Source organism: Saccopteryx leptura, chromosome 12 (genome assembly GCF_036850995.1).
Source record: "Saccopteryx leptura isolate mSacLep1 chromosome 12, mSacLep1_pri_phased_curated, whole genome shotgun sequence".
Classification (NCBI taxonomy): domain Eukaryota; kingdom Metazoa; phylum Chordata; class Mammalia; order Chiroptera; family Emballonuridae; genus Saccopteryx; species Saccopteryx leptura.
In genome coordinates this window covers 31,773,186-31,788,817 of record NC_089514.1, presented here as the reverse complement: position 1 = coordinate 31,788,817, position 15,632 = coordinate 31,773,186, and the positions used below count along the sequence as shown (strand labels likewise).

The 15,632-nt window shown below is 40.8% G+C and overlaps 1 protein-coding gene and 1 non-coding gene across 10 annotated transcripts in view; one reads left to right on the top strand and one right to left on the bottom strand.

The window, feature by feature from the left end:
- DYNC1I1 (dynein cytoplasmic 1 intermediate chain 1) overlaps positions 1–15,632 on the top strand; it is a 332,370-nt gene that overhangs the window by 110,437 nt on the left and 206,301 nt on the right. The window lies entirely within an intron of this gene.
- On the bottom strand, positions 14,000–14,075 carry TRNAT-GGU (transfer RNA threonine (anticodon GGU)). Its single transcript has one exon. It is a non-coding gene; the product is annotated as a tRNA-Thr (tRNA).

The following is a 15,632-nucleotide window of genomic DNA, read 5'->3' as shown; positions in this document are numbered from 1 at the left end:
CAGAGCCACTCTAGCGCCTGAGGCAGAGGCCACAGAGCCATCCCCAGCGCCTGGGCCATCTTTGCTCCAATGGAGCCTTGGCTGCAGGAGGGGAAGAGAGAGACAGAGAGGAAGGAGAGGGGGAGGGGTGGAGAAGCAGATGGGCGCCTCTCCTGTGTGCCCTGGCCGGGAATTGAACCCGGGACTTCTGCACGCCAGGCCGACGCTCCACCACTGAGCCAACCAGCCAGGGCCTCATTCACATTTTTAAAAGGGCTCTTTACTTTACAAAAGAATCTACCACAGCACTCCATTTAAAATACTTCTTGTTGTATGTTAAAATTGCTATTTGTTTAATTAGTTTGTTTGTTTAGTGAGAAAAAGACAGACAGGAAGGAAGGGAGAGAGATGAGAAACATCAGTTTTCATTGAGGCACCTTAGTTGTTCATTGATTGCTTTCTCATACGTGCCTTGACTGGGGTGGGGCTCTAGCTGAGTCAGTGACCCCTTGCTCAAGCCAGCGACCTTGGGGCTCAAGCCAGCAAATCATGGGATCATGTCTATGATTCCACACTCAAGCCAGCAACCTTGCGCTAAAGCTGGTGAGCCTGGGCTCAAGCCAGCAACCTTGGATTTTCAAACCTGGGTCCTCAGCATCGCAGGCTGATGCTCTATCCACTGTGTCACTGCCTGGTCAGACACCATTAGTTTCATTTTTATGGTTCTCAAACATTAGCATGCATCAGAATATGTTGAACCGCAGGTTGCCCAGCCTGTACCCCTTCAGAATTTCTGATTCAGAAGGTTGGAGATAGTTCCCCAAAAGTTGCATTTCTAACAAGTTCTCTGGTAAAGTCGGTGCTGTGAGGCACCACAGTTTGAGAGCTACTTGTTTATTACAATTCAAGCTGAATATAGCTGTAAGAAAGAAACTCATGATGTAATAGAAGGTGTACCTTCCAAGGATCTTTAGTGGGTGTTATGGACTGATTGTCACCACCAAACTCGTATGTTGAAGTCCTAACCCCCAGTAACTGAGAGGGTGGCTATCTTTAGAGACAGGGTCCTTGAAGAGAGAATTTAGTTAAAAGTGGGGCCATTAGGGTGAGCCTAATTTAATATGACTGGTGTACTTGTAAGGAGTAGAAATTTGGACACAGACACTTGCAGAGGGAAGACTGTGTGAAAACACTGGGGAAGACAGTCATCTACAAACCAAGGAGAGAGGCTTTGGAAGAGACCCACTCTGCTGACACCTTGCTTTTGAACTTTGAGCCTCCAGAACTGTGAGGGAATACCTTTCTGTTGTTTAAACCACCCAGTCTGTGGTACTTGGATAAGGCAGCCCTCGCCAACTAATACAGACTGTGGACATCAAAAGAAAATAGCTATTTAGAAAGCTTATTTTATTATATTGAATTGGGTCTAAGAAAAAATCAAAACGATTTGTAAAGTAGGAGAAGCAGATAGAGAGAAATACAGTCTTTAAAGTTTAAAATTTGTTTTACCTTTTCTTAGTTTCTTTTTTTTTTTTTTCATTTTTCCGAAGCTGGAAACGGGAAGGCAGTCAGACAGACTCCCGCATGCTCCCGACCGGGATCCACCCGGCATGCCCACCAGGGGGCGATGCTTTGCCCCTCTGGGGCGTCGCTCTGTTGCATCCAGAGCCACTCTAGCGCCTGAGGCAGAGGCCACAGAGCCATCCCCAGCGCCCGGGCCATCTTTGCTCCAATGGAGCCTCGCTGCGGGAGGGGAAGAGAGAGACAGAGAGGAAGGAGAGGGGGAGGGGTGGAGAAGCAAATGGGCACCTCTCCTGTGTGCCCTGGCCGGGAATTGAACCCGAGACTCCTGCACGCCGGGCCGATGCTCTACCGCTGAGCCAACCAGCCAGGGCCAATAACTCTTTATATGTTTTGGCACCTTGGGTTTTGAAAAGGGAGGGTTAAAAAATAACTTCCCAGAGTTAGCTACTAAGCACTAGCATGTTTTGGAACTCTCACACAGACTGATTTCCAAAGTAGCATGTTTTTATTCATCCAGGTGGGCTGTGATATTTAGAAGTCAGAGGAAAAAATTCACCTATTTTATGAAGATAATTTGAGAAATATAAATAAGGGAGTGTGTTAATTAGCATTTGCGGTATGGACATGTGACTCAAGAAAAGCCTTGTTTTTACTTTTTTTTTATCCTTTTCCCTGGGTTTTTATAATCAAAAGGAAGGTTAGGAAAGCATTTGATATCAGTTTAGGAGGAATATCAATACTATATAAAAGAGTCCTTGGGGTGTCATACAATTTGGTTTGTGAATGTCTGGTCCTTTTGTTTAAGACTCTAAAAATGACAAGTCCCAATAACTCCCTTGAAGTTCAATGCAATAAGACATGTTGCCTGGGCTTTAGATTCTCATAAATTGCTGAGCTGAGAGAACATGACCTTCCCCCTGTTTCTGACCAGGGTCCGTCACATTGCTGGCACTCTATGTATGTCATCTAGCAAGCGTGCACATTTAGGTATTAAAGATTGCTGATGGTGCAAAACCCAGAGATCTAGGAAATAGTGAGGAACAGCACAGTCAGACTCAAAGGATTTTTTTCTTTGAGATGCCAAAACTAGTCATGTCAATGGAAAATATAGTTCATACAGACAGATGTCAAACAAAGCCAAGTGGTAAGAACAGGAGACAAAAATATTAAATGAAACAGCAGTGTGTTGACTGGGCTGGGACTTTGAGAATTTAGTTTGGAATCTCTTGAAGCGGTCCATCCTGGGAAGGGTTGAAATGAAGATTTTGAAGTGTAATGAAAATTTATTTGGTCCCTCGGTGGTTAACCGTTTCCCAAACAACTTAGAATGCCTGATCAGGCCTTGGTTTTTGTTTTTTTTTCTGCTGTTCCATATAAAGAAATCTTGTGACTATTTAACATGTTGGCATTATAGTACTGTCATATGATGTTGTAATAACATGCCTGTCCTTCATCCATTCAAACCCAGCATCCTTGGAGATCCAATATTACTAGCGCAACAAGTATAGGGTATGTGAGTGTGTTTCTTCTAAACCTAGGTAGGGACCATTCGTTAACAGATTGCTCTAGGTAGCGGTACTGTAAAAGTACTGTCATCTGCCAGTTGTGACCTGGGGGTTCATAGTGAAAGCAGGGCTGGCTGGCCCTGGAGAAGGACTCTGAGTTGAGGGCTGACTAGAGAAGAAGGCCAGAGAACCATCTTTTCCATGCTTCCTTTCCACGGTCAGCTCTTTGCAAGAAGAGCCAGCAGAAGACATGAAGCCTTCACAGACTATGAAGTCCCAGCTTCTGGGCTGATTATAGCAAAACCCAGTGCTGCAAAGAGGGTTGGTAGTAGCTTGCTTAATGGAGAGAGGGAGGGCTGCTTTGTTAAGCAATTCCAGACACAGCATACGGGGCATCTAGGTGGGACTAGAACTGCAAGACATCTGCTAAGACTCGCCCAGTGAAGAGCCCCGAGTTCTCAGCTTGTGTCAGTTTATCTGAAAGGAAGGTGTTCATGGAGAAGTGTTCTGAGTGGAACAAAAATATCATGGTAACATATGATGCAAAGTGGTGAACTGAAGAAAACTGTTATTATCAACTTTAATAATAATATGATTATCTAGCATCTCATGTCTATTATGTAGTTAGTTCTATGTCGTCTTATACTGGATACTTTAAATTCAGTATTTCCCTCAATGCTCTCAGCAGCCTAATGAGTTAAGTACTATTATTATCCCAAATGAAATAGCTGACCAAGAGAGAATGAGAAATGTGCCTCAAGTTACACAGGAACTGAACATTTGGAAGCGGGTCCGCACACAGCTCTGTCTGAAGCAGAATCTCATACTCTTTCCACTAAATTATGCGGCCTGAAAACAAACACAGGAAGGCCAGTGAGAAATCAGAAGTCAAGCTGATTATTATTTCATGGTGTTGGTACATGTTGTGGGAACTACAAACGGCTGCAAATTATTATCCGCAACCCCCAGGAGTTCAGATGGTTAATCTATGATCTTTCTCATCAGTTCTGTTTATGTTCTAGTTGGTCTCATACAAGAGCGAAAAAGTAAAATAATGCTTTGTTTGTATTCAATTGAAGGGGCTTATTTGAAATTTCTAAAACCCGTCGTATGTCAAATATTAGTAAATATTGCTGGGCACACTGACTATATTGGTGTAACATACTGAGAATAAGAAAAAACACTTAGAAGTTGGATTTTTAAATACATGTTTAATGTCATTCCTTCTAACTTGTAAGACCCGTTGTGGAAAATTTGTCTCGGGTATATTAATGGAGGTTAATAAACTGGGACTTTATCTGTTAAAAAGGGAGGACTATGCCAGGGTTCTTGGAATTTTAGGAAAAAGGGAAGCCTCTAATTGGGTGAGGAAAAGTAGAATTTGAGTTATAACCTCCTCCACGGGCCGTTTATGAGCACATGGTCATTAACATCTATCCCCAGGTTCCGAAGCAGGAAGCAGGAAAGGCAACAAACCAGAGAAAGTTCTGAGCCCCCTTTGAACTTTATAGAAAGGCACTTTGTAAATCTTAGGAAAATGAATTTGTTATAATTTGTCCAGAGTGACTGAGTTAAAACTCTTTTGAAGGTAGAGCCTATGCCATATACCAAGTGGAAAATCCCCTCTCTCCCTCGCCCCTAAGCGGTATGGAACATTCTGTGTTGACTTGTTCCCTGTTACCCATGATTCTTCTCGACATCCTTTCCTGTGGACCTAGATTAAAAGTATTAAGAATAGACTTTAAAGGGAAAGAGTCTAAACAACAGGAGGCCTAAAGGGCAGGAAAGAAAAAGCTAGCCCTTTGTCATGCAATGGAATGAGAACTCATCCCCCACTGTTGATTAAACAAGATTTTAATTAGCCATGGACAGTCATAACTTAATTGGCAGGTCAATCTGCTTTCTGTTCGGAGGAAGGTATTTGTATGTGTTCTTTTTTTTTTTTTTTAATGCGATCCAAACCTTTACAGTCAAGTTGATTTTTTTTTTTTCTGTAATAATGATACGCTTTTAGTAGCATGTCATTTTCTTTACCCTTGTAGAGAGATAACATGCAATTAGGGAGTGATGTCAGCCTGTAACATTTTGGTTTAAAATTTTGGTCACACCAAAATACCGGGCTCCTTAACAAAGCTGGCAGGCACATAGTTTGGCAGCAGCTGCTCGCCATGTGATTTAAAACTTCCTGTCACTATAATTGATGTGTTTTTATTCTTTCCATTTCCTGAAGCCTGATCAGAATTAAAATTGCTGTTGGAATTTCCTGTCAACGCAACTCATTTATTCGCTGAGCTCTGCCCTCTGATTGGACATTGCCTTCAGCAGCGTTCAGGTGGAGATTGCTGGGAATTACCCTCTCCTCGCAGGTTTGACAGCCATGCACACGACATCTGCAACTAGACACACATTGTCCATCATGGAGTGGACTCGTCCTAATGAAAACTCCGCATGCAAAATGTTAATGATTTGAGTATCAAGCGTGGCCACCTGCTGGAGGCTCTGGGTTTTGTGTTAATTTAGGAAATCACACAGTTTTCAACTGCTTGCCCTCACTGTTGAATTTGGATTCTTGATCCAAGACTCTCTTTTGTTTCTGATCTGTCCTTGGTTTAGATAACATGACTAAAAGTTCTGAATTTTCACAAGCTTTTCTGTGCCTCATATACATATAACATCTTGGGGTGTTAGGATTGGAGGAAGAATGGTTCTGAACGATGCCTTAGTAGGCATGTGCCCACAGAGCCATGGGTCAAAACACCGAGAAAAAGTCAGGGTGTGGGAAAAATACAGGCATAATTCATTGTATTGCACTTGCTTTTATTGTGTTTCCAGATGTGGTTTTTATAAATTGAAGGCAAGATCCTCCATCAGCAAAGTGATTATGACTCATTTTATTGTGATACTTGCTTTTTTTTTTTTATTTTTGTTTATTTATTTTTTTAATTTTTATTTTATTTATTCATTTTAGAGAGGAGAGAGAGAGGGAGAGAGAGAGAGACAGGGGGGAGGAGCTGGAAGCATCAACTCCCATATGTGCCTTGACCAGGCAAGCCCAGGGTTTCGAACCGGCGACCTCAGCATTTCCAGGTCGACGCTTTATCCACTGTGCCACCACAGGTCAGGCGATACTTGCTTTATTTGAGTGACCTGGAGCCAAATCTGCAGTATCTCTGAGGTAGCCCTGTAGCAGGCAGTGCAAGGTTCTAAATTTTATTTTGTTGTTGTTTTGTTTTTATATCTGAAAAAATCCATGAAATTGCTGCATTTGCAAAGGAAAAAAAAATCTCTGTCTTTCCTCAATCTACCTGAAATTACGCAGAAGGAATTATTTATTTACTTTTAAATTGTGAGTTTATTTCCTTTTAAGAGAAAATTTTTTATGGACTTGAAGAAGCAATTGATTAAACTCAATGCCCTGAACAATGAGGACTTTTTTTTTTACTCATCCCAGTGATTAGGAACTAAGATTTTTTTTCCTTAGGAATAGGAATCCTTTTTCTTTTTAAAAAATATTTGTTATTAAAAACAATTTAGCTACTAATATGCAGACATTTTTTATCCTCATGTCAAAGTAGGCTTTTAAATTTTAGATTCTCGAAGCACTTTAAAATGTAAACTCCATTAATCTAGAATTTGGTTTTGTTCATTGACTATTCCTGTCACATAGGACAGTACCTTACAAATTGCAAACACTTAGTATTTGTTAAATAAATGTACTCCTTCAGATTGGAAAGGGGATTGTGTTATATCTGAAAAGCCCAAGCAGAGCAATCTTTCTAAGAATAAGGAATCTCAGCCCTGCTTGTATATAAAAATCATCACCAAGGAAGGTTTAAAAATAAAAATCGAATGCCTGGATCCTTCCCTGGGTTATTACATCAGAATGTTCTGTTGGTCACTCTTGAACTGAAATGATGTGAAGCTCAGCAGTCAGCCTCCTTACACAGCCAGCACCCTGGAGATTTAATCCTAGGATCATTTTACTCTGGACTGCCAGGTCTGATCTGATGGTGCTACCAAGCCAGAAATCATCCAGGACATTTTTTTTTTTTTTTTTTTGTATTTTTCTGAAGCTGGAAACGGGGAGAGACAGTCAGACAGACTCCCACATGCGCCCAACCGGGATCCACCGGGCACTCCCACCAGGGGCGACGCTTTGCCCACCAGGGGGCGATGCTCTGCCCCTCCAGGGCGTCACTCTGCCGAGACCAGAGCCACTCTAGCGCCTGGGGCAGCGGCCAAGGAGCCATCCCCAGCGCCCGGGCCATCTTTGCTCCAATGGAGCCTTGGCAGTGGGAGGGGAAGAGAGAGACAGAGAGGAAGGGGGGTTGGTTGGAGAAGCAAATGGGCGCTTCTCTTATGTGCCCTGGCCGGGAATTGAACCCGGGTCCCCCGCACGCCAGGCCGACGCTCTACCGCTGAGCCAACCGGCCAGGGCCCAGGACATTTTTAATTTGTTAATTTGAAGCTTTCAATCAATACTTGAACAATAGAGATGGAAGCAGCAGTGAGCAGGAGAGCAAAACTGCTCCGTTAGGCACATTGTGCACTGAAACAGCAAACTAACTGAAAATCACAGGCAAAATAAGGATGGTTCAACATTCACAAATCAATCAATGTAATACACTCCATTAACAAAATTAATAAAAATTATATGATCATCTCCATTGATGCAGAAAAAGCATTTGACAAAATTCAATATCCATTTATGATTAAAAATAAAATCTCAACAAGCAGGTATAGAGGGAACATACCTCAACATAATAAAGTTTACATATGACAAACACTCAGGTAAAATCATACTTAACATGAAAAGCTAAAAGCTTTTTCTCCAATAACAAGAACAAGACAAGGATGTCCTCAACATAGTATTGGCAGTCCTAACCATAGCAATTAAGCAAGAAAAAAAAGGCATTTAAATTGTAAAAGAAGTAAAACTGTCACTGTTTGCATTATATATAGAAAATTCTAGAGACTCCATCAAAAAACTGTTAGAACTAATAAATTCAGTAATATATTAGGATACAAAATCAATACACAAAAGTTTGTTGCATTTCTATACACTAATAACAAACTATCAGAAAGAAGTTAAGAAACAATCCCATTTTCATTTGCATTAAAATAATAAAATACCTAGGAATAAATTTAAACAAGGAGATGAAAGATCTGTATATTGAAAACTATAAGAAATTAATGAAAGAAACTGAAGAAGACAGAAATAAACAGAAAGTTATTCAATGCTCATGAATTGTAAGAATCAATAGTATTAAAATGTTCATACTACTCAAAGCAACCTACAGATTCAATGCAATCCCTATCAAATTTCCAATGACATTTTTCACAGAAATAGAATGAATAAACCTAAAATATGTATGGAACTATAGAATCAGAATAGCCAAAGCAACCTTGAGAAAGAACAAAGCTGGAGACATCATGCTCCTTGATTTCAAACTCCTTATAAATCTGCAGTAATTAAAACAGTATGGCACTGCACTGGGATAAAAAACATAAATCACAGATCACAATAGGAATCCAAGAAATAAATCCATGTATATGTGGTAATTTAGAAGAAAACGAAAGTAATAAGCTCCTTACATAGGTCTTGGTGCTGATTTTTTAAATATGAAACAAAATCTAAAGCATCAAAAGTAAAAATAAAGACATGAGACTACATCAAACTAAAAAGTTTCTGCACCAAAAAGGAAGCCATCAACAAAATGAAAAGGCAACCTACTGAGTGGGAGAAAACATTAGCAAATCATGTATCTAATAAGGGTTAATATCTGAAATGAATAAAGAACTCATATGACTCGGTAGCAAAAAAATAGAAACAAAAAAACAATCTGATCTAAAATTGGGCAGAAGATATGAATACATATTTTTTCCAAAGAAAACATCAGAGGGCCAATAGGTACATGAAAAGGTGCTCAACATTATTAACCATCAGGGAAATGCAAATTAAAACTACAATGATATCACCTCACATGTATTAGAGTTGCTATTATTAAAAAGACGAGGAAGGTGTCAGAGAGGATGTGGAAAAAGGGAACCCTCGTGCACTGTTGGTAGGAATGTAAATTGGTGCCATTGCTATGGAAAACACTATGGAGGTTTTCAGAAAATTAAAAATAGAACTACCATACGATACAGCAATTCCAAGTCTAGGGGTTATACAAAGAAAATGAAAACACTAACTAGAAAAGATAATGTCCACCCCTGTGTTCATTACAACATTATTTACAATAGCCAACATATGGAAACAGCTTAAGTTCCATCAGTGGATGAATAAAGAAAATATGGTATAAATAGTCATGAGCCATATAACAACGTGTTGGTCAACAACAGACAACACATACAATGGCGGTATATCATTGAACTTAAGTGTATGCTATCTCTACTATACCATCTATGGTATATCGCTTATGTTAACCATAATGTGTTTGTGTAAGTGCACTCATGATAATTGCACAGAGACAAAATCACCCAACAATGCATTCTCAGAATGCATACTTGTCATGAAGGATTGCATGACTGTGTATAAAATGAAATCTTGGCCCTGGGTGGTTAGCTCAGTGGTAGAGAGCCTGGCGTATGGATGTCCCGAGTTCAATTCCCAGTCAGGGCACACAGGAGAAGCACCCATCTGCTTCTCCACCCCTCCCCATCTCACTTCTCCCTTTCTCCCTCTCTCTATCTCTCCCTCTCCTTCTCCTCTCCTGCAGCCATGGCTCAATTGGAGCAAGTTGGCCCCAGGCGGTAAGGATGGCTCTATGGCCTTCTCCTCAGGTGCAAAAAAGTGGCTCTGGTTGCAACACAGCAAGGGCCCCAGATGGGCAGAGCATCGCCCCCAGTAGGTTTGTCGGGTGGATCCCAGTCAGGACACACATGGGAGTCTGTCTCTGCCTCCCCTCCTCCCACTAAAAAAGTTTTTAAAATAATAAATAAATAAATAAAATCTTGTCATTTGTGACAACATGGATGGCCCTCAAGGGCATTATGCTAAGTACAATAAGTCAGACAGAGAAAGATAAACACTATATAATCTCTCATATGTCAAATATAAAATAAAATTAAAAAACCACACAAAAAAACAAAACAAGGAAACAGATTCACTGATACAGAGAATAGTTTAGTGATTGCCAGAAAGGGGTGTTGGAATGAGATCTATCAGTGAAAGAGGTCAAAAGGTTAAAAGAGAGAAAGGATAATATGCATTTTTCTCTTTTTCCCTAAAAATTGATCTTCATAAAATATTGTAGCTTTGATGGTATGCTACTTGGATAGTGAACAATTTATATTAAATGTCAACAAGGAAAGGTTGTCTGTAATTAAGCTTTTAAATTATTCTGTCATTAAATAGCAATCATTTTTAAAAACTGATTTTTAGTAATCCAAACAAAATCTACTTTGAACTTAGAAGAAGAACAAATGAAATCACTGGCTGGGAGTTAGGTAATAATATTATCATGGGCGGGTGCTTGGAATCTGATTCCATTTGCTATCATATAGTAGTTCACGTCTAAGAGACTAGGGTGGTGGTGGGGGGAAGCTTGTTTTAACCTGCTTTTTTTTTTATCTGGTTTTGTGAAAGGATATCATAAACACATATGATAATATTCAAAATAAAAATCCAGTGTAAAATGTTTTTGATGTCCACTGTTAATAATATGTAAAGAAAATTACATACACACAGAGAGTAAGAGAGATTGAGAGAGAGAAAATCAGGATAACCCTACATGGGGAGTGTGTTAGAAACCATTGCTTTTATTCAAAGTCTCCAGCATGTTAGGGTATTCAGATCAGGGACAAGAAAATTAGCATAACTAGTTTTTTGAGTTTTTTAAATCTTAAAAGCAAGTTTTGAATATTCCATTTCTTTTCCATTTCTAACTCCTCATTGTTGTATAACCTCCATTCTACCTCTGTATCTCTTTCTTACCTTATTCCTCAAAGCCCCTGATTTTAGAGCAGCTGGCAGAAATAGTTGGTAAATAATATATTTATTATCATGGTAGGGGCTTATTGGTATATGCCAGGGGTCAGGAATCTTCTTGGCTGAGAGAGCCATGAATGCCACATATTTTAAAATGTAATTCCGTGAGAGTCATACAACGACCTGTGTACCTTACGCATTATCCAATAAAAATTGGGTGTTGTCCTGGAGGACAGCTGCGATTGGCTCCAGCCACCCGCAACTATGAACATGAGCGGTAGGAAATGAATGGATTGTAATGCATGAGAATGTTTTATATTTTTAACGTTATTATTATTTTTTATTAAAGACTTGTCTGAGAGCCCGGTGCAGCCATCAAAAGAGCCACATCTGGCTTGCTAGCCATAGCTTCCCGACCCCTGATATATGCACAGAAGGATACATAGATCTGTTCCATGGAGCACATGATTTTGCCCTGACAATGATCTGGAAAGAGTTTGTATAGGTATTTCCATTGCCTTCTCTGGACATAAACTTGAGAGTTCATCTATAGAAGGCACCTGAGGCTACATGGATTGGAGGCTCATCCTATGTTATTTTGACTTGTGCTCCCTAGCCTATGTTCAGCATATCACTGGAAAAAAATCCTAGTTTGTGTTTTCTTCAAATTTCCCTTCCCTTTTCATTCTTGTTTCCTTCTTATGACATTTCTGCTGTTCTTTGCCACAAACCATTGCAAAACAACTCATACAAGAATTTTGCCTCCTTCTTGGCGAGGGTAGAAGGCTCTTTGGAAACCACAAAGCCACATCTCCGGGGAACAGTAGTAGCTTTATTAATATAATAATCACCACCACCGTGGACTGGTTACAATGCACACATTGCTTCAGAAAGCGAACTGAGGACAGCCCGGGGCTTGGTGGAGAGGCTGCACTTGAGGTCAGATGTGCACAGTGAAATTTGGAGTCAAGCTGAGGTCATTGCTGAGGAGATTTGGAATTGGAGCTCTGTGTGGAAAATGGTTGCCCCTGGAAGCTATCCACTCACCACTGAAACTCATTTTGAATGATATCAGAGCAGGAAAATACAAGGGTTTGATCCCAAGAGAGACTTGGGCTTTTCTTAAAGTCTTGGTTTATTTGGAAAAGAGGTTTGATGGTATTTAATCTTTGCTATCCATCCTCCATCTCTAAAAGAAACTCTAGTAAAAACTGAGTGAGAAGTTTTATTGGGAAGATGCACCCCATCTGTCTTCTATGGGAGTGTTAATGTTAATAATAATAGGGAGTGATCTGTACATTGTTCAAAGGATAACAAATAGTTTATACTTTGCTCTGGGTCCTCCTAAGAAACCCGAGTGTTGTTAGTGGAATATTTTCTCTATTTGCAATTGGTATAAAAAGAAAGTAGCAAAGATAAAGAGAATCTTTAATGTCCTCTTTGGTTGTTTCTTGGATGTGGAGGCTGGAGGGGGTGAACTAACATATGACATGAACTTGGCATCCTCTTTTTTTTTAAGCAAGCACGTCAGGTTGGATGCAAATGACTAGTGACAAAAGAGCCAAACTTGGTGTTCTGGAGCCACGGGGGAAGGCAGATTGCTGACGTGGCAGCAGCTCTGTTTCCAGCTGATTTTAGGCCTCCATAACTATCCCCTTCAGCTTAAATGATGCTCTTTTGTAATTGACCAATGCCCACTTGGGTTGGAGCAGAGTGTTTTTGGAACCTGTTCAGACCAACTTTGACGGCCTGTGAGCACTGGGCCAAGATCAGACTGGTTTCCTGGATCCTGAGGCCGTAGTCAAAGGGACAGAGTTCTCTGAATATTTAATAGAATGTGTCATTGCATCTGTTTGCTACATTTAACATATTAAAGACTAATTATTATTATTATTTTTTGCTTAGTTTTTTTATTTTATTTTTTTTTTATTTTTCTGAAGCTGGAAAACGGGGAGAGATAGTAAAGACTAATTATTAATGAATGAGGCTATACCACAATCTTCAGGCTGAAGCAAGGTATACACTGACCATCACTGCTACTAGTCTATAAGTTTAATAGATCATTTCGGGGGGTTTTTTCTTTCTTTCTTTTTTTTTAAAGTGAGAGGAGGAATAATAGAGAGACAGACTCCCACATGGTCCTGACCAGGATCCACTCAGCAACCCCTGTCTGGGTGATGCTCGGACCAACTGAGTTATCTTAGGCACCCAGGCAGAAGCTCAGACCAACAGAGCCACTGGCTGTGGGAGGAGAAGAGGGAGAGAAGAGGGAGAGGGAGGGGAGGAGAAGCATATGGTCGCTTCTCCTGTGTGCCCTGACCAGGTATCAAACCCAGGACGTTCATAGGCTGGACCAACACTCTTATCCACTGAGCCAACCGGCCAGGGCCAGATCATTTCATTTTAAGACTAGTTGGTACTCTTTTGCAGTCCCCCACACCCCTCAACAATAGCTCGTGACTGTTTTCAATCTGTTGCCTTTTTCGGGACCCTAAATCTTCCTTCTATATGAGACTGGCTTTAATTAACGAAAGATTACCATTTTCAAGAAGCTCAATTCTCTGCAACAAAGTTGCGTAGGGATCATGCTTCCTGATGGAAGCTGTGGAAGCAGAAGGATGTGGACAGATGAGTGAAACCTTGCATATTTAGATAAGGGCCATCACTTTCATAACGGTTAGCCTAAGACCTGGATAATTTGGGTGAAAAGACCAGTCATTTCTTTTTTCTTTTTTTTCTTTTTCTTTTTTTGTATTTTTCTGAAGCTGGAAATGGGGAAAGACAGTCAGACAGACTCCCGCATGCACCCAACTGGTATCCACCCGACATGCCCACCAGGGGGCGATGCTCTGCCCACCAGGGGGCGATGCTCTGCCCATCTGGGGCATTGCTCTGTTGCGACCAGAGCCACTCTAGCGCTTGGGGCAGAGGCCAAGGAGCCATCCCCAGAGCCCGGGCCACTTTGCTCCAATGGAGCCTCGGCTGCGGGAGGGGAAGAGAGAGACAGAGAGGAAGGAGAGGGGGAGGGGTGGAGAAGCAGATGGGCGCTTCTCCTGTGTGCCCTGGCCGGGAATCGAACCCGGGACTTCCGCACACCAGGCCGATGCTCTACCACTGAGCCAACCGGCCAGGGCACCAGTCATTTCTTTATTCTGAATTTATGCCAGAAATTACTGCTACATGGATTTGGCTTCAATCAACAAAAACTGGTTTCCCTGGTGAGCATTTAGGAGGTTAGGGACAGAGATCTCAATCAAACTGGTCCTCCAGCTCTCGTGGGCCAGCGAGTGCATACAATAGCCAGGTTCCCTGAGTACACATGAACTACCTGGTGGTTTGTTTAGCATCTTCAGTGCTGTCTTTTATTTCTTTAGCTGCTGTCTGCAAATAGTGGTGTTTAGAAGTGGTCCTGAGTTGACCAAAGAAAATTGGTAGAATTTAAGTGGCTGCTTTTACCTTTCCTCCAAAATAATTGTGTTTAGAATATGAGCCCTGGAGATAATTGCCTGCTGACGTCTTCTTCTCTAACAGAGTATTTTTCTTCCATTGAGAAGAACTGAAATGGTTAGCATGTAGGAAAATACGTGGAATGTTAAACTGAAATATGTCTGTCTAGGGATCCATTTAGTTCCCCCCAAATAGCCCCTTTCTTTGTGAATGCCAGTATGTTTATATATATTTAAATGCCCCATTTGCTACACTAGTTTTAGCTTCTTGTTAGCATCAGTTCTTGTTAGCCTGATGTTCCACAGCACAAGGCAGCTGGAGAAATGAAACGTGTTGAAGAATTTATGCAGTGTCCTTAGTTTCTTTCATTAAGAGAACCAAGAATAATAGGTGTGTATTATAAGTCTGGTGTGTTAAGCAATATGTTATAGCTCTGCTTGACAGACATCTTGTTTACATTCATGTTATACATTGGGGAAAGCATAGCATTTGAAGAAACATGGCATTTTTAAAAGTAATATTTATACCGTGCTTCCACGCAAGGGAAACAGTTGTCTAAAAAACATGGTGTGTTTTAAATCCACTTGTCTCCTTCTCCTAACGAAATACTCCAAGTGGTTTCTCCCCAAAGCCAGGAGTTCAACATGCTCTTTATTCAGACTATTAGAATTACTGCTAGGGAAAAAACCCTGACGCATACCCTCAGTTTATTGAAAACAATGGGCCATCTTATTTCATTTTGGTTTAACTCAGTGGTCCCCAACCTTTTTTGGGCCACGGACCGGTTTAATGTCAGAAAATATTTTCACAGACCGGCCTTTAGGGTGGGATGGATAAATGCACAGAATAAAATTATGCGACCGGCGTAAAAACTGTGGTATTTTTAAATATAATTGTCGACCTTACAAGACAAGCGTCAAGAGTGAGTCTTAGACCAATATAACAGAGGGAATCTGGCCATTTTTAAAAAATAAAACATCATTCAGACTTAAATATAAATAAAACGGAAATAATGTAAGTTATTTATTCTTTCTCTGCGGACCGGTACCAAATGGCCCACGGACCGCTACTGGTCCGTGGCCCGGGGGTTGGGGACCACCGGTTTAACTGACGCATGAAAACTTTACCTTGTCTTTTCTCCATGGAGAACAGTATGAAAGCTATCTCTCTAGCCGACACGATGTTTAGTTGTGGTTGTTTTGAAAGGACTGGCTATTTCCAGGCTGACTTGAGGACCTTCATTC